The sequence below is a fragment of the Rhyacophila brunnea genome, unplaced genomic scaffold (genome assembly GCF_057557595.1).
Source record: "Rhyacophila brunnea isolate RB1 unplaced genomic scaffold, BYU_Rbru_1.0 scaffold_9, whole genome shotgun sequence".
Classification (NCBI taxonomy): domain Eukaryota; kingdom Metazoa; phylum Arthropoda; class Insecta; order Trichoptera; family Rhyacophilidae; genus Rhyacophila; species Rhyacophila brunnea.
The window spans coordinates 24,001,683-24,021,963 of NW_028233361.1; positions in this window are offsets into that span (position 1 = coordinate 24,001,683).

Here is a 20,281-nt window from a genome sequence, read left to right on the forward strand (position 1 = left end):
TGAAAATGACGATTGTTTTAAAACTACCTAAGTACCTACTTTTTTTTTTTTAACATTTGTATACATATAATACTTATTAATTGGGTAAAATTAAAGGGTCCGCTCCAACGCTCTGCTTACATGGGCTCTAAGCCCAAGTCTCATTCTGATGTATATTCAGGGCTCGAAATGGATCGACGCACACCGCAGCACCGTTCCGGTTCATGAAATCCTCAAAATTATCGCTCTGCCTTGTGGAAAATATACTTTAACCGTCTGTGCTAGATATGCCATATAACAAAAAAAATCTAACACTATTTTTTATAAAATATACATAAAATTGATAACTATGTTAATATTGTCAGACAATTATTGAGGTTCGTCAAATTTTCCATTTCGAGTTATATTCTAAAGCTACCTTGTTTAAATTTCATAGCTTCTTCTTTTACCTATACTATTAGACACTGAAGGAGGTCGTGTTTGGCGCCATTCAACTAAGTTAACTTTCGTGGTGCTGTATGAAAATCTCTTCGAATTCGAGTTTGGCCAATTGGGTATTTCGACCTGGTTTCCACGACGGACGTATAGTCGAAAAAGCCTTTGGCAGTTTGAATAAACAAATCTTCGCAATGTCAAAATAATAGAAAACAAAATGGATTATAGATAGAAGAGAAAATAGGTCAAGTAACAAACTAAGGCACGCGTTGGCCTATATTTTATGACTTCGCGTAATAAATTATTATAGTTAGTCTCTCTCCCGTTATCAAGTCTCGGTGTTTATTTCGGAAACAAAAACAAACACAGCATAAAAAATGTTTCACAGCCTCAGACTGAAAGTTAAACAAAGCTGATTGATTGCCTAGTTCAGATTCAACTAATAAACACTTATGAAACCCATAAAACTATACATCATACAATAAACAAAAAAAAGAGTCGTATATTATTTTAATTTTACTATTAATTTTTAATTTGTTAGAAAATGGACAGCACGATTATCTCTCAATTAAAGAATGTAGGAATCTAATACCGTTTTAGATCAGTGATAAGTAGGCTTAGGATTCTTAGGTAGGTATTTAAATATTTAATATAATATAATAATTTAAATATAACACAAAATTAATTAACACAATAGCACTAGTAAATACAATTGAAATGTTAGAATCATCTACAAAGTCACTAGTAGAGCAAATTAATATTTTAAACAATACTGCTGCTAAAATAAGAAATGTTCCTGGACCAATTGGAAAAAAAATAAGTACAAAATTAAATAGTGTTTTAAATAAAAATACTGGACTTCGATCGCAGCAGAATATTAAAGCTGTTTTGGAAAATCCATCAGATGCCTCAGATGTTTCAATTTTTTCAACTTCAGAAATAGTTTCATTTACATACGCAATAATAATATCTGTAGAAGTGGAAAGAAGTTTTTCAAAGTATAAAAATTTGCTAGGATCAAATCGTCAAAGATTCACTTTCGAAAATTTGAAGCATTATTTTATTATTTATTTGAATAAAGCATTTTCTGTTTGTGAATAAATAATAAATTAAACTGTTGAACTATATATGATTTATATTGTAATAAGTACTTACTTAAATTTTTAGCACCTATTTTTGTTTTTTTAGCACATAATTATGAAATTTTAATAACATATTTTTCAATTATATCTACATATTTTGGGTACCTATTATTCATTTTTATCACCTAAAAATCCTAAGCCTAGTGATAAGTAACCATCGTACTAATTTTCTGCGGCCCATTTTGTGTACTAACTTAATAAATATTTGTTTATTTATTTTTAAACAGCATATTATATAGAATACAACAGTAAAATAGACCACATAGATAGAACAATAATAAATATTACAGTCATGGAAAATTTATACAACAACAACAAAATATAATTTTTAGTTAAATTTAAAATAAAATCGAAGAAAAGGTGCAATAACGTATACGCAGCATATCAAAATTATGATCAAAAAGTTGAGTAAGTAGACACCAGAAAAAAAATATTTATCGCAATGCTTGATTGCCTGAACGGAGGTATTGAACATGTCAATATAACTATTAGAAATAGAATTAATATTTGGCATAGAAGAAATAATATAGAAGTTGGCATCGGCGAAAAAGTGAAACGGGTCGCATTTTTTGCAAAATCGTGGAATCTGCTCTACAAAGTTATATTAGTAGCATCCCTCCCTTAGCTGTTTTCCGCCACAAAGATACATTGAGCAGTGCGTGGGAAGCGATAATATTCAATAAAGACAAATAATGAATTATTTTTCATTCCCTATTGCTGCAAAAATGTTCCTCCCAAATAAAACTCTCGCCACTTAAATTACAAAACTATGGCGTAATATCTAATTAAAAATCTCAAAAAATCCCTATTACCAAAAAGGTCTCAAGTTGTACGTATTTTACGGATTCTCGCGGAACCCCGCTTGGGAATCACTTGGCTTTTGAAAAAATCGTTGACTTAAGGGGGGACATGCTCGTCGAAGGTCAAAATTGAGTTTTTATTGTATTTTCAAACCATGATCCTGGACACTCCTTAAACGTTGTAGATAATCTATTTATATAATTTTGAAGCCTTATTATCCTTTATAGTTATTTTAAACATTTGATGACTGCATAAAGTATTTTTGTTACATAAAATAGTATTCTTTCAAACCTCTCGCTCTAATGTTTTAGAATATAGTCGTATTTCGGTACATAACTGTGCGGTGGTGTTAAGATTTTTTACGTTTATTAATTTTTAAACGAATTTATGAAACCATTAGTATAATTTATTCCGAGATAATTTTTGTAAAATATTCACAATAAAAAATTATATTGATAATCTCTGTGATCCCAAATTTGACAAGAATTAGGCATTTTATTATTCAAAAAATCGGCAAGATTAACACATTTGAAGATGATTCTAACTAAAGACACTTATTATAAGCTATGTCTTTGACCATTCAAGTGTGATAAACATCTTATGAATAATGATTGCTTTATAATAATTATTGACCTAAGAATAAGGTAGTGTTTTTTTGAAATACGCCATTTCTTTTGTCATTCCCTAGTGGTTAATGTACAACATACGGCCGTCGCCATAAATTGACAAACTATAATTAAAGTAAGGAGTACAATTATGTTAACGCGCGTGTTTGAACATGTACCTAAACGATTTTTTTTATTTTTTTTTTAAACCGTACATGTTCAAACACGCGCGTCAATATCATTTTACTCCCTACTTCAATTATAGTTTGTCAATTTATGGCTACGGCCGTATGTTGTAGCTTAACCACTGGGGAAAGACAAAAGAAATGGCGTATTTCAAAAAAACACTACCTTATTCTTAGGTCAATAATTATTATAAAGCAATCATTATTCATAAGATGTTTATCACACTTGAATGGTCAAAGACATAGCTTATAATAAATATCTTTAGAATTATCTTCAAATGTGTTAATCTTGCCGATTTTTTGAATAATAAAATGCCTAATTCTTGTCAAATTTGGGATCACAGAGATTATCAATATAATTTTTTATCGTGAATATTTTACAAAAATTATCTCGTAATAAATTATACTAATGGTTTCATAAATGCGTTTAAAAATTAATAAACGTAAAAAATCTTAACACCACCGCACAGTTATGTACCGAAATATGACTATATTCTAAAACATTAGAGCGAGAGGTTTAAAAGAATACTATTTTATGTAACAAAAATACTTTATGCAGTGATCAAATGTTTAAAATAACTATAAACGATAATAAGGCTTCAAAATTGTATAAATAGATTATCTACAACGTTTAAGGAGTGTCCAGGATCATGGTTTGAAAATACAATAAAAACTCAATTTTGACCTACGACGAGCACGTGGGCCGTTAAGAGCATACTTCAGTGAAACGGCAAATAACTTTCAACAGTTGGTGGGACGTAATTTCGCTCGTGTTGCCAATCGGAGAGCGATAGTGGACCTGTGAGCACGTCAATTTGTTTTGTGATGGCGTCGGAGGAATTAATTCTTAAATCGTGTAAAGATGACTAAAAAACGTTACGTATTTACTCTAAAAACAAAACATATCAATGAATAAATTATTATTATTACTTAAATAACAATAAACACACACAAACACACGCAAACGCGTTGTTTGCACAATCTGCGCGTCGCGTAGTAACGACGATTTTTAGACCATGCCTCAGCTGAAGTATAGCCTTAACAAATTCAATGAGATTTTGTGTTATATTTGATTCAAAAAAACTAATCTAGATGACAATTTGGATTTTAGATTAATTTTCAATCTCCATTTTGAAAAAAATGGACATTGTTTTCTACAGCAGCTTTTATCAGTTATCTTTAACGTGAGTTGTGAAATTCCGTTTTATGAAGTAAAGTAGGTACACAAAACTTAATATTACGTAAAAAGTATTTTTTTGCAGTTTTCCCATCCATTAATGGGTACATTAAACGCCCTAAATTCGTGAAGTTCGAATCCCGTGACTGGATCAATATAAAATATTGTTTTTCAAGTGCCTTTTTGTATCTCGTCCAACGGGTTGACTGAATTTAAAACTATTATTCCTCGTAAAGTCGGTGGCGGTTGATTGTCTTTCAGCAAAAGTGGTAATATACCTCTTATTAGTTTTGTCACGGTTGTTTGATGTTTTAACACAGCTGTTTTTATAATGAACCATGGACTTGTGCATTTAACATTCTTACTAGATAGTCACTTTATATGATATATAAGTATACAAAGATTTCATTCATAATGCCTATAAAAAATCATTCTTTCGTTGGTCTTAATAATGAATGAAACTGTCACTAACGAGGCTTATAAATTAATTTTGGCAGATCTAATATCATCACTTTTACTATTTTTAATTACACCGGACAACCTTGAAATCAAATTAGGTCACTGACCCACGCTTTTGAAACTATGGGAAGTGTATAAAAAATAGCATTTCAAGGATATTATGTGAAGTGTGTGAAAAAAATGCGTCCCTGTAGGTTCCCATATATCTCAGAGAATATACAACTTTTTAATCAAAATATGTTTAGTATTTAATTTTAAATAAAAATATTAGCCTAATTATTAAAACTTATAAAATACATATAGATTTTGGATTTTTAAAATTATTTTATTTTTATTTTTATTAGTTAAGGTGATATCTCGACATTTCACATTTCTCATTTCTTCTGAATTAAAGATTAATTAATTAATTTCTAGATAATCTCGAGAATTATCTCGATTCTTCTTCTTTTTACCTCTCCACTTCATAATTTTAACCGATAATTTTAAGATTTTTTTTTTTTTGCTATTCAAAATCGAAATTCAGTTATAGTTAGTTATAGATAGTACTTTGAGAATCGCAAACGGATGTTTCGCTCAGTCCATTAATCACCCAATTAACGACCGACTGCGGTGGGTAATTTGTATAAAAGTGTGATTCGAATGAGCTAATTGAATACGAAATCGTTATTAAAACTGTGTCTACTTGTTAATTTCGCAAATCTAATGCGATTGCAGGTAATAATTATACACCGATGCCACCCATTTCATTAGAAGGAATACAAATTTTCGTATTATCGTTGATAATTATTATATAATATGTGCACAAAACTATAATTATATATCTTCTTGGGAGCTATAAAGCTATGAGCAACAAATATAAAATTGTGCATTAAGAACATTAATTGAATTGGCGGTTTATTTTTATTAATATCATTATTTTTTAAGATTTTAAAACATCTAATGCACAAGCAGGTAGGTATATCCACTAGAAAAAAAAGATTTTTTTCTAATGGGAATATGCATGAGATGTTTTAAAATTATGGATGGGGTGATAACATTACTATTACCAGCTGCTAAAAATCAGGAACTGGAAAAGACGTGCGGAGGACCGTTCCGACTGGAGAACGGCGGTGGAGGAGGCCAGGGCTCGACTTGAGCTGTAGCGCCATCGAAGAAGAAGTTATAAAATGATGTATGTTCAATATTATAATAATGTTACATTCTCAAATCTTGTGTCTTATTCGTTGAATAAAAGAAATAGTTTATTAAATTATTTTTTATTCAATATTGGATACACTTACACAAGATTTAAAAATGAAGCATTCTTCAGTAATATATTCGTTCACCCACCAACTTCTTTCGTTAATTTAATATTATACATAAAAATATCCCCTATAGTACAGTTTTGATTACAATTAACACAAAATACTACATAAGCGTTAAGTTAGATAGTTATGACAGAAAATATGACGTAGTTAGAGCAACGCCGAGCGAGAGATAACGATGCAATAGACTTTACGTAAGAGCAATCGGAAATAATAACGGTAACAGTAATTAAATTTACTCTATTAATTCAGTAGAAGAAATCGTCACCTGCGCAATTTTGGGGGTTAACTTGTTTCACTTTAGGAGGAAAGTTAAATCGAAGAATGTACGAAAAATATCTTATTAATTATTAGGAACGTTATTTCAATTTATTTATTTTTTAACATATTGTGGACATTACAAATTATAAGTTTAAGACGTTCACAACATGACATTTAGAAACAAAGAAATATAAAACAGTATTAGGTATATAAAAAAAGAGATAGATAGTATGTTATTAAACAGTAGAAATGTGTAAATACAAAAAATATTAATTAGATTGGTACAAGAAGTACACAGAATGAGTTAAGCAGACCCTATTTTAAAAATTTATAAAACAGCGTCCACCTATACTCATTCTCATGTAGGTGGAATATATCAACACCCGAAGCGATTTCGTTGAACATAGTTATCGCCCTCTCAATTGGCATTACCAGTGGCAGGTTGGTTCTGCACCTTGGGAGAATAAACAACTAATGGCCTTTATTTCTAAGATAGTTATCAGGGACACACAGGTCAACATTGCCCAGAATGGCAGAGTTCTCATTTATACTCATGTATAATCTTATCTTATATTTATGCAGGCTTTCAAATATCATAAAAAAGTAAACCTAAAGTACCATTATTAAGATGGCACCTAATCCCAATGTCTTGCGTATGTACCTATCTGAGTAAAAGTATTATTTTCACAGATAATAATCATTAATGAATAATCATTCAAACGGTTAGAATGTCTTCCAAAACCTTCCAATATATTTTTTTTCATTCTTTGCGAAACCTTTTCTATCAATTATTTTAAGGAACCACCACAATATATAATAGTATGCACGTACCTATAATATTTTAATCAATAACTATTTTTTCAATGCGAATGACAGCATCGTTATTTTCATGTGTCATCGATTTCATTTTTTTTTTAATAGGAACTGCAAAAGACCCGTGCGCATTTTTTGTAACATGTAAAATTATTATTATAGATTTATAGGAGATATTACCTACAATAAATGAAATCGAGCAATTTTTATTTACGTCCAGGAATTTTGAATGAAGGAGTTTACGGGATTTTAGACGATCGAAGTAGTTCTTAGCGCCAAAATACGTTTGTCATAATTGCATTATTATTATATCCTACTGTAGATTTATAATAAAATTTAATTCACATTGTATTTAATTATGTATCGTCCCCTCTCTCTCTATCTATTATACATTAAGTCTTCTTATAAAGATTCTTTATATTGCCCTTCAATTTTATTACCACGTTTTTATTAGCTAGTATTCTTGTTTTTCCGGTACAGATTTTTCTTGTGTGTCCAGTACATTTTTTTTCTTGTTTGTCCAAGATTTGTATTGGACGATTGAAGATTTTTAACTAACTTCCCGACTAGCTCGACATTTGAAACTTTTAAAATATATCAGAACACGACGACAATGCATTATTTCAATAGTTTTAGCCATTTTTAAGCAGAATTGAATTCTTTTAAAGTTAACTCTGTTTTGTATGGAAAGTTATTATTGTAGGTTGCTAAGGGGGTCCTAGAAACTAAATTTAATATATACGTGCGTTACTATGGAACTCAATATGAAATGGCAAAATGACATTTCAATATTCTATAATATTTATTCAGTATTTCTATCAAGTACAATAAAAAGTTTTTATTAATGCACAGAATCGTCAAGTTTATATGATTCAACGGAAAATTTAAAAACGTGGTAAGTATGTCTTTTTATCTTGTAATTATTTATTTTCAATTTTATATCTTTTCCGTAAAAAAAATGAGTCGTGAGGTTATGTTTTAGATCTCTTAATCCAAAACAATTCCGTCAAAATTGTCATTTTTACCAGATACTACATCGGCTGTGACGTTCTACGTGCCAGTGGTCGACGTATTACATAGTTCTACAATTATTTTGTGTGCCAAACATGGTACGCGTGTCACACCACTCGTGGTTAGTACGTACTTCATTCGGATAGGTAACATAAATGTCTCTATTCTCCATATTATGTATGAATATGATACATTTCCTATCAACACAGTGAAAATAACGTTTTTTTTTTATTTGAAATTATTTGACGTATTGTGGCAATTATTTAGGATTTGATGATTCCACTCACGTTTTTCTTTTTTTTTGTGTCACCCCTGTCAGGGGTCGACCACCTTCAGATCGAACTTTATTTTGTCGTCTGCAATCCGAAACAGTTCGGTGGCGCTTGGTGACACTTGGGGACGTCATATCGAAAGAAAAAGAAGAAGAAATTGATGCATGATTTTTTGACGGCCCTAGCTACACAATGCTGTGTCTCCATCTAGCAAGTATTAAATGAACGAAGACGTGAGCCATTTATTTGAAATATCAGTTTCATACTGTTAATGGGAAAACAATATTAATTGCGAATTTTCGAATCACCGCGTGCGCCTGTGCATCTCAATAAGTAATAGGTATTATAGATAGAGGGTAACCGGACATAACAGAACAGACAGTGAAAAAATAAAGCATTAATTTTGGTCGTATTTATCTATTTATTAATTAAAAACTTAAGTTTATGAAAGAAATATATAATATAAATGTTTTATAATATAATCACTGCATGTTGGCCATTTAGCGTAAAAACCAGAATTTATCTGTTTGATTTTGATAATCATGCATTTGATAAAATCAAGGTGACATGTATGGGCATTGGCTAATAATATTCGCTGGCAAGCCATATCTCGTCTTAATCCATATAATTTAATAGGTTTCAAATGCCTGAGTGACTACAATGAAACAATGAGTTTAATTATGGCATTGTAAAAAAAATTCACAATAATGTGTCATCTTAGGACATCTCTCAGCAGCAGCCTCAAAATGATTCCATGTTCAATTTGTAAAAAGAAGTGATCTTCTTGTTTTTATCTCTACAGAATTATTAAACACATTACTTCGTTGTACCTGCCTAGGTACACTTGCCGGCAACACCGAGTTGAGTCCCGTTTAATTATGGTTTTCCAGCGATTAGATTGATCTACGGTGTATTGAAAACCTGTGTTATTAAAAATCTATACAATATATAATAGATATACGACAATTTCAATGTTAAATGTTATACGTATTTTTCCGGAAATGTCATAGTTTTGTTTATCGCTGTTCTGTTTTATCACCGTTCTGTTTATTCGTGGAACCTACTATAGTACCTATTGAAATCAAGTACTTACAGGTATTTTTTCTTCATTATAAAATGTCACTTTTTCCAACCAAAACAAAGAAATAAATAGTATTTCGCTAATATTGTTTGGTTGCCTTGAATACAAAAAACCTGCACATATTATTACATTGTGTCTTCAAACAAACTTCTATTTGAGTTGGTCACGCTTTGTAGACTAAACATTTAACGCGTTTTAATGCGATTCCTTTATTTGCCGAATCGAAAAAAATCTAACAGGTGTGAACCGGAACGAAAAAATTGCAAAATCGCTAACAAATCGATCAACTGATTATATCAATCAATACACCGTGTTTAAGAAGTCGTTTATCAGTAATGTAGTGTTAAATAAAATAGTGCCGGATTGTAGATACTATCAAAAATTTCGAAACAGCAATGACAGATAAATCAAAGCGTCCTTTTGGGCGTTTAGTGCCCTTTGGGTACCACTGTATGTTATCCACTCGACGAGTGATGTATCTAGCGGCTAGCCCATTGCCATGTCATCTGCTTAGCAATCCCTATCACATCGCGTACCCTTGTTTGCTTCCTTATCCACTGGTTTGTTTTGTGATATTTACGCGTTATGTCCAACATGCACCTTTCCGTGCCATTTTGCGCTACTCGTACTTTTTGGATTTCTCTTACATTAATATGTTGTATAATTATAGAAAATACATACTTTTGCATGAATCACAGACTGCTCAGTAACTCGGAGTATACGTCAATCACCCGAAAAGTGGAAAGATGACTACCACTTAGCCCAACTTTTTTCTAGAATTTGTTCTAATATGTGTGTTTACTGCTCTTAATTATCTTGTTAAATTACACAGTCAAGAAAAGGGACCGCTTATTAGAACGACGTTGGTTTATTTCTATACACTTTAACTTATATTACTAAATTATTTAACTATCGTTGTTTTTATTTTTAAAGTAATAACTGCCACTATGACGTTTAATAGTTTGTTTACGTAAGGAATTGCAAATGGCCGACAATAATAAATTCGCTGCCTAGGCAACGGATCAATTCTAAACTATAATATTATACTGTATAATCGTCACGATTGCAGTATCAAACTGTGGCGTAAACGTAGTGCGTTTGGCTGATAACCGGACAATCGGTGGTTCGAATCCAATCGAGTGCGTTTTTTTCGTGTGAAATTATGTGTTACATGTCACACGCCAAAAATACACTCTGATCTGATTTTCCAAACGCGCTTAAAGAAGTATAACTTCAAAAATATTTGTAAATGTTTTTTATGCTTACAATTTTGTAGGAAATTACAAAAATAATGTATTTAGAAAATATATAAACAATGTCGGGCAGAAAAATGTGATAGGTATATCTTGTAAATAACCTGTTAATTTCAATTGGGTAGTAGGCAATATGCTTCATTGAACTTATCATTAAATGCTAAATAAAAAAAGTGAACGATTTATTTTTACTAACGCATTAATTCGACGAAAATTACTTTTGATTAATTGCAAATTTACGGATCCTTGGCGATGCGAAAATGAATTATTTGCTAAAAATGACACTGTTTTGTTTAAATTATAATTATATTCATCGCGATTGTCTAGATAATTTGAACTCTAAGCCCGGTCGCACATACAAATTCGTTTCGACTGGATGTGATTATAAATTAAAATCACCGACAATATTGCAAATCTCTTTCGCTCGCACAGATGGGATCATGCCGGGGTAGCAGAAATGAATTAATAGTCAACATTTATGCATGTGCGTGGATGCAACATTGAAAATTGTCTCGACTGGGATATTAAAACTGAGCGCAACATGCAACTTTTTTATGTGCGTATAGGCAAGGCCGTGCGAAGACAATGATGTCACACGGCAAGCCAAAATGAATGACATAGTGCGACATTTAGGGATTATACCTGCGCTGCATGTCGGGTGAAAAAAGTTGCATGTGACCCCAAAACTAAACCGGCTCGCACATCACAACTCGCCTCGTGTGCCTGACCGCCATAAATCAAAACTTACGAGAACGGGCAGCCGGTGTTCCATGATACAACCTCGCACATCTGCTTAGCGACATCGTCATTCGTCGCATCGTGGCTGCTCCGAACGCGGCGACAGTCTGGAGAGAAATGGCCGATTGTGCGGCTGTGCGCATGCGCGGAGTCGATATTGGCCGATGTCGACATGCAGGCTCTGGCTAACGCAACTCGATGCATGCGGCAGCGTCGCAGCGTCGCAGTTACACCGGCCAATCTGCGAAGCTCCATTTGATAACGTTTGTTTCTTGGTTTACGATGACGTCACATCGACGAATTCGTCGTAAGACGCATGCGGCGAGTTCTGATGTGCGAGCCCTCTAAAAGGTTGCAATCATGCGGTATGCAGCTGCATGTGTTTTGGGAATGTCAACAAACTCACATCGACATATTCGAGGTGTTGCAGTCGGACGAGTTTAGATGTGAGAGCCAACTTATTCTACTTGTCGAGTGAATTTTTTTACCAATGCTTACAGTGACATGGCGTGTTTTGTGAACGACAATAAAATCACATCAACAAATTCGACGTGATGCAGTTGAGACAAGTTTGTATGTGCGAAAAGGCTAAACTAATCAGAAAAATTCACCCCCTCCCCCGTGTCCAGCTGTATATAATTATATACAGGTCCATCAAATAGTTGGACTATGTTAATATTTAATAGAATAAATGATTGATTAAATAATAAATTATTATTAATAACATCCAACTTCTTTCTGTGTTATTTGTATAATATTTATTTTGTTTCGAGTCGAGTACCTACTAAGCATCATAAACTAATATAAAACAATAATTACAAAATTAGTATTTAACTATTAGCAAGTGGTTACAAACTGAAGGTTTCTGGTGCTACGAGGACGTTGCCTAAGTAAGGTTATCTCAGGCACAATAAATTGCCATCTTGTCACGCACAACACACAAGGCTGTGTTCGATTATGGACAAATACAAGGCTCACAATTTCAGGAACCTTCTTCTCCGTAGCAACTGAAATATGAATTAGGAATATATTAATGTCAGTTGTCGTCAAACTGTCGGTGGATGATACGTGCGATGGGAAGTATTGTTGCAAGGTTTTGTTTATTTATTTATTCATTAAATTACTGAACACTTCAGTACCCAGGTATATTTATATACTTTAAAATTTGATCATTATCTAGGATGTATTAATTAATATCGTAAAATCAATGACGTCCATAAGCAAAGTGTCGCCATTTTAGGCAAACTTAGAATGCCGTCCCCTTTTATTACAACGTTTTTCTTAGCTCGTATTCTTATTTGTCCGGTGGTTCTTCGTCCGGTACAAATCTTGCAATCGATTTTTAATTAACTTCCCGACTAGCTAGACATTTGAAACTTTTAGATATATCAGAACACGATGTCAATGTATTTTTTATTTCTTTTAGCCATCTTTCAGGAGAATTGAATTCTGTTTTGTAAGAAAAGTTATTTCGACACCATTATTGGTTGCTATGGGTCTGGGGTCCTAGCAACTAAATTATTAATATATACGTGCGTTACTATGGAAATCAATATGACATGTCAAAATGACATTTCAGTATTATTTCTATCAAGTACAAATTTTTTTGATCGTTTAAGCTAGTCAAGTCATATGATTCAACAGAAAATTTAAAAACGTTGTATGTATATAAAAACTTCTTTTTATGTTGTAATTATTTTTAGCCTCAAATTGTATACAAATGTGCTAGAGATAGATGCATACATACATATTTTTAAATTCTTGATTTCTACGAAGGATTAGAGCAGTTCTATGAAAACTACTCACATACTACGGTGGTTTTAGGTACGTGGAGATCTGAAAAGTTTGAAGGCCCCCTTAAGATTAAAAAAAAAACTAAGATGTCGGTACTTACCTACTTTCTAACGAAACGACTGCATCGGCCGATTCATGGAAAACCGCCACAGCTTTCAAATGCTGCAATGAACGTATTCGTTTCTTCATTTGCCGCGCCCAGGCAATACATGGCCTGCCTATCCCCACAGGATGTCACTGTATAAGATACTCGCATTTTAAGTAATCTTTTTTACAAACTAGGTGAATAAGAGATTACAATAACAAAGCGATGTAATACGATATAATTACTTACAAATGTGTTGTTAATTACAATTAAACGCAACAATGTACAGTATAATTAACACAATTTAACAATAACCAGGGTCTTGCTCGAAAGATATTGCCAGCAGCATTTTTTTTTACAAATTGTATTAAGTATATAAATTCATGAAAAGGTGCTAAATATGTACTTGCATTAATCATATTGTAAGTATTATTGGTAAACAGTAGGTAGGTACAACTACAGAACAAAAACTGCTTCCTGTCATTAACTCCATTTTGATAAAAAAAAATGTGAGTTAAGGTTGTCTTATAATCTCTTCTTAAATCTTCGTAAATAGTTTGTTGAGGAACTTCCACACTTTACAGGTCTATATAGATAGATAATATTATATAGATTATAGATACTTACATATACTATTAAGGAGCGTAAATCGTGATCAATTAATATCCATACTTACCCTACAATAATATACGAATAGCCAGTGGACAATCATTATTTATAATAGAAACACAATTTTGTATTATTAAAATGTTCACGTGGTCAGGTAAAAAAAATACTTAATAAGTAATATGTGAAAATTTCTGATAAGTTGTAATTGCACCTAAGTATATATTTTGATAGCAAAGTAACAGTAATACATAATATAGTGTAAGGTATTTTTGTTTGGTCGAATTGAATAATTGCATATTAGATAGGTACTGGATAAGTACGGTCTTTACCAGGTAACAGTCAAGTGGCCTTCACCACAGTTACGTTGTAACACCTATCACACATGACTCAACTATTGCCAACTGCAGATTTCTTGTTTCTAGAGTTGGGTTTCGGGATTTTCTATCCCGAATCTCGAGAATGGAAATTTTTAACATTTCGGGAAATCCCGGATCTCGAGAATCTTTTCTCACAAAAACTCATGAAAACACAAAATTCAAGGACTCGTCGGGGCGTTTAATACAATTAAGCCAACGTCGAATCAAAATGAGCGCTATTTTTGCAACATCAGGGAATTTTGTGTCTCAAAAGCGTACGCGATTGTCAGACGCAGCGATTGATAGTCTGTGTTTTTTGAAATTCTATTTTAATAAGTAATGTTTTAAATTATTTTTGTTTTCCTACTTCTATTTTGTTTGTCTTCTTACATAAATAAAAAAAAAACATATTTTTTTGGAATTTGTCTGTTTTTACAGATTCTAGGATTTTTACATTTTTTTTTGAATTTCCCCGATTTCTCGAGAATTCTTTTCTGGAAATCCTGAATCTCGAGAATTCAAAATTTCATCGTTTCGGGAAATCCCGAATCTCGAGATTGAGGTTTTGTCGGGAAATACCCAACACTACTTGTTTCTTCATCTAAACATCTAAATAACGTAGGTACGTAACTATATGTACGTATACAATATAATAAAATGTTATAGAGAAAATCGATCCAGTTTCAACCGTTTATACTCTCTGAATTTTGTTCCCTTTTATTTCATTAACTATCTATAGCCAAACGATCAAACCACCGTAAGAAAATAAATACGATCTTAATTATTGACTATAAAACCAATACATTTATTAGCACATAATAAAAGTCTACTAGAACAACATTATTTGTAAACTAAAAAAAGCTCGTCTAAGTTAGTAGTAGGTACGTCTGAACCCCTAAATGAAAAAGCTTTCGGTTATTGAGGTCACGACTCTCGAATGAGTATCAGCATTCAGTCAGACATCTCTGTCATTGCAAACGGTTTTCAACGTCTGGACATGTTCAAGTTTGACGAATCTTTACGATCTTTAGATTTTACTTCTAATAAGTTGTATCAAATAAATACGTGATTGCTACATGAAAAGATAAGCTATCGAATACGTACGATAAACACATAAAAGGAACCAATTATTTATTGCCATTTTAGATCCCAGTGATGCGAAATCATGGACGATATATGACTATTCAAAATATTAGGTAAATTGTTTAAAATGTGTGTATTTACTATAGTAATAGGTGCAGTTCTGATTATCCGACCTGGATTGCGCAAGGGTCAGATAATCGAGAATGGCGGATAATCCAGAACAATGATCATACCGATTAAACTGTTTAAACTTTTTGAAATGAAACAAGGCTATGGTCGGATAATCGGGAATCTACTCATAATTTGTGATTACTGTCTTGAATAGATAGATTGACAAAATAAATGACAGTAGTGTAGTTAGTAATAGAAGTGAAACAATCACAAACACCCAGATTTTGACAAAATCACATGCTCGCCGAAAGGACGGCCGCTGGACAAATGCCGTCATCCAATGGTACCCAAGGGGTACGAAACGGCCACAGGGTCGCCCCAAAAGCCGCTGGATTGACGAACTGGTAAAGTTCGGCGGAAATACGTGGCAGCGAACGACACAGAACTGAGAGAGTTGGAGAAAGCTTGGGGAGGCCTTCATCCAGCAGTGGATTGACCCCGGCTGATGATGACATAAATATATTGTCACCTCCAATCCAATTATGAAAACAACGAACAGACAAAATTATTAAAGCACCATTTTGTAATGTTTTTTAAGATATAGGTAATAGAATAGGCCCCTGAATAAATTTAATTTACCTGACAAAGATAGGTAAATAATAATTTTAATTGTTAAATTTGAAAGCATTTCATACAACACGAGTCAGGCACACTTATTTTAATGAATTATAAATCAATTGTTGTTTTAATAATACATTGCAAAAGAGCTTTCCCAATTGCGGAAGAGGCGCCCTACAAAGCGAATGTCATAAAGACAACGTGATAAAATTAGGAATTTTCAGCTTGGGACATACGTTAGTACGTGTGAAACCTTAGAAGCGTTTTAATTATAATATCCAATATTACTATTCATTATGTGTAATATGCAGAGATCGCAAATCATTTTTAATATTATGTTGTGTTACACCAATTACATTAATTGTCATTGTGTTACACAGATAAACGTGCCTTTCAGTATTATTTATATCAAATACATTTTTTTGATCGTCTAAGCTAGTCAAGTCGAGTTTATTATGATTCAACAGAAAATTTAAAAACGTTGTATATAAAAAGTTCTTTTTATCGTGTAATTATTTTTTAATACCTACCTATCAATATTATGGGGAAAATAGACTGGGAAACGGTTATCTTTGCGTTCTGTGCAGACTGCAGTCCTTCTACGAAACCCTCTCCCTAACATATCGTCAAAAATCATTAAATAATAATCATTCCATTCAGAGAAGGGGTAGGATGATGTTTTCATGGACTATCCCAATAACACTTATCTGGGTCACCACCATTTGTAAGCAAATCCTACTGGTAAACTAAGTTGTATGACATAAAATTAAATAATTCCATAAAATTTAAGTTAAAAATGATTAGAAAAAAGGACCAATATGTGAATCAGATGCAAGAGCACCGATCTATATAACAATTGACAATCTGCACATCCCGGAGGCCCAAACATCACAATCATTCATTATGGATGAACATACTGCAAAATGCGATGCCGCTTCGAAGGTTATTATTACCACGTTTTTATGAGCTCGTATTCTTGTTTGTCCAGTACTTATTTTTTCTTGTTTGTCCAAGATTTGTATTGGACGATTCAACACATTATTGGATAAGTTTTGAAAAACTGATATTCCAAATATTATCTGATGCAATGTTAATGGACTGGACGTCATATCGTCTGATGAGTGGATAACTGGTGGACAAATGCAGTGATACATTGGTACACAAGGGATTTTAAACGACCATGGGCCGCCCTAAATTCCACTGATTCGATAAACTAACTAAGTTCGGCGGTTCTACGTGTCAGCTAACAATAAGGAATCGAGAAGAGTAAAAGGAGCTAGAGGAGGTATTCATACAGCAATACCTAGATTGATCTCAGCTGATGATTATGATAATATATGAAATTATATCTCTAATAATAATAGTAAACATTCTAAAGTTGTTAGGTTTTTATTTTATCAGTGATCAGTGTCATCAATATCAATGTCAGATAGGTACGCCTTATATAAAGGTTCCGATAGTATGGATCCTGTTTAAGGAGTAACATAACATTTAGGTCATCACCATCGTCATAAGCCGAGGTCGATACACTGCTCGATGAAGGTCACCCCATATCTTCTTTCACTCGTCTCGTTCCTTAGTTATTTACTGCCACGTACATCCACCACACTGAGTCCGTCTATCCAGCGAGTTTTATAGCGGTCGTTTAGTGCTTCTTGGGTACCACCGTATGACGATATATGCCCAAAGGTTGTCTATTTGCCGAGCGACATGTCCAGCCCATTACAATTTCATCTGCTTGGTGACCTCTATCACATGGCTTACTCTCGTATATCTGCGTGCTGAATCAAAAGCGCACTCATCAATGGCACTTAAATCGAGCAAGTCAGCAACTTCGAGTATTTCAGACAAAAAATATCAATCAATGATTGTGGTTGATTCGATGGCTCGCAGAATCAAACTGGCATGTATTTGGGTGCCTGAATGGTATCTTTAATAGTGACCCATCACTATGTATTAAGCATGTGACCCACACCTGGACATGAACCCCAAGTCCAGATCTTTGGCAGACCCCCTTACCTATCGCCAAGGTTAAGGGCAGCGTATTCCGATGAACTCTAGGGCTCTGCGAGTTAAAAAAAAAAGCTAAGGATATTCTGTGTATTTTTAGCGTTTTTTTTGTATCTTAAAATAAATCCACTTAATTATTGAGTTATCGGCATTCGGCATCACATGAAACACTGTCACGACCACGAATTATTAATAAAAAATACAATAAAAATAGTTATGAAATAAAATTCTATTAAGTGCGGGAATTATCATTTAATTATATTTTTTAAATGTGATGTGTGTATGTTTATCTCACTTAACTCGTCGACCCGCCACGCCACTGTCAAGTACCTGTGTGAAACATGAACCCAATCTAAGCGAAATCCAAAAATTACTAGTAGCGCAACGTGTCACGGAAAACGCACATAACGCGGAAAGACCACAAAGGAAACTTTTATTTATACTTGTTAAAGTTTAAAATACTTTTTATATGTGGTGAAGACATCCATATGTCTACATATTATTATATTCAACGAAGAGGGAAATGAAAATATTGAAAAAAAAATATTTTCTAATCACGCGGAAAACCTTGCCACTTGCCGTATTCCATTTATATTTCTTATTGCTGATAGAAAAATGCTTTCCTGAACCAATTCAGACCAGATTTATAATGACTGCTTAAAGCGTATACCAGTTTATATTTTTAAATACTCTCAAGGTCTGCGTAAGCATTATCAAAATCTGACGCACTCGCCGAATATCTGTGGGATTTAACACAATTTACGATCATGCACCGCGATTTCCTAACTCTCGTCTCGTGTGGCACCAGACGAGATGACGTAATTGTGTCGTCACGCTCGAGGCATGCCGACCGCGCACAGAATAACCATAGAAAATATTATTATCATACACCTAAATGTGTATGGTGACAATGAATAGCGCCGCTGTCTGACCACTCGCTATTTTCTCGAATGCTATTATCACTCCGGTAGTACGTCATAATGATGTCATATGACGTCATCTCGACCGGGAAGCTTGCACTCGCAAGTTCTAACATAGAGCCCCTGCACCGCGATTTCCTAACTCTCGTCTCGTGTGGCACCAGACGAGATGACGTAATTGTGTCGTCACGCTCGAGGCATGCCGACCGCGCACAGAATAACCATAGAAAATATTATTACGATACACCTATATGTGTATGGTGACAATGAATAGCGCCGCTATCGGAGTAGCGTAATATTCTCGAGTGCTATTATCACTCCGGTAGTACGTCATAATGATGTCATATGACGTCATCTCGACCGGGAAGCTTGCACTCGCAAGTTCTAACATAGAGCCCCTGATCGCTGGTCATTTTTATAATATTATCACTACTGGTTCCTGTGATACTTATATTATCTTCGATCAAATTTATCGTGCGACTACCAGATATCGTGAAGTGTCTTGAAATTAAGTTGACAATTATTATGGAGATTAGATTTTTTGAGATACGCCAACATGTCCTAGCAATACCTCCTACCTACTGCGCGAAGGCGAAGGTCTATGATATATAATATGAGGTTATCATTTAGATATTCAACGAAGTACTAGTATATTGTATCTTATCTTAATCTTAGGTCAGTAGCTCATGGGCCGACGTGTCGTGTAAAAGTTGAAAATTAAGATTTTGTGGTATCTTTATTAACAAATTTAATTGCGAACAATCTTAAGATTTTGTATCAATAATCTAAGTGCCATTATTATGACCTAATATTATTTCATCTTAGAAATCAATATTTAATTATCATATTATATTTTGGTGCATTTTAAAATGATTCTTTCATCAATAGATACGTGCAGCATACCTACTTTTAATGTTATTAATAAATAGTGAAAGGTAAGATACAGGTAGTGAAATAATCGGCAAACTTTCCATTGGACTTTTTGATTGGATCGTAATTTTGGAGACATTTCTACGTTCTGTATTTGCTATGACATATGAATTTTATGATGGTTTAATATATTTCTTATCCCAATTCCTTATTCAAAACAATGCTACGTTACACCGATATCAGGGAAAATACCCCCTGAAAAAACGCCCATTCATATTTAAATATTTATGTTGTTCAATCAATTTTTGT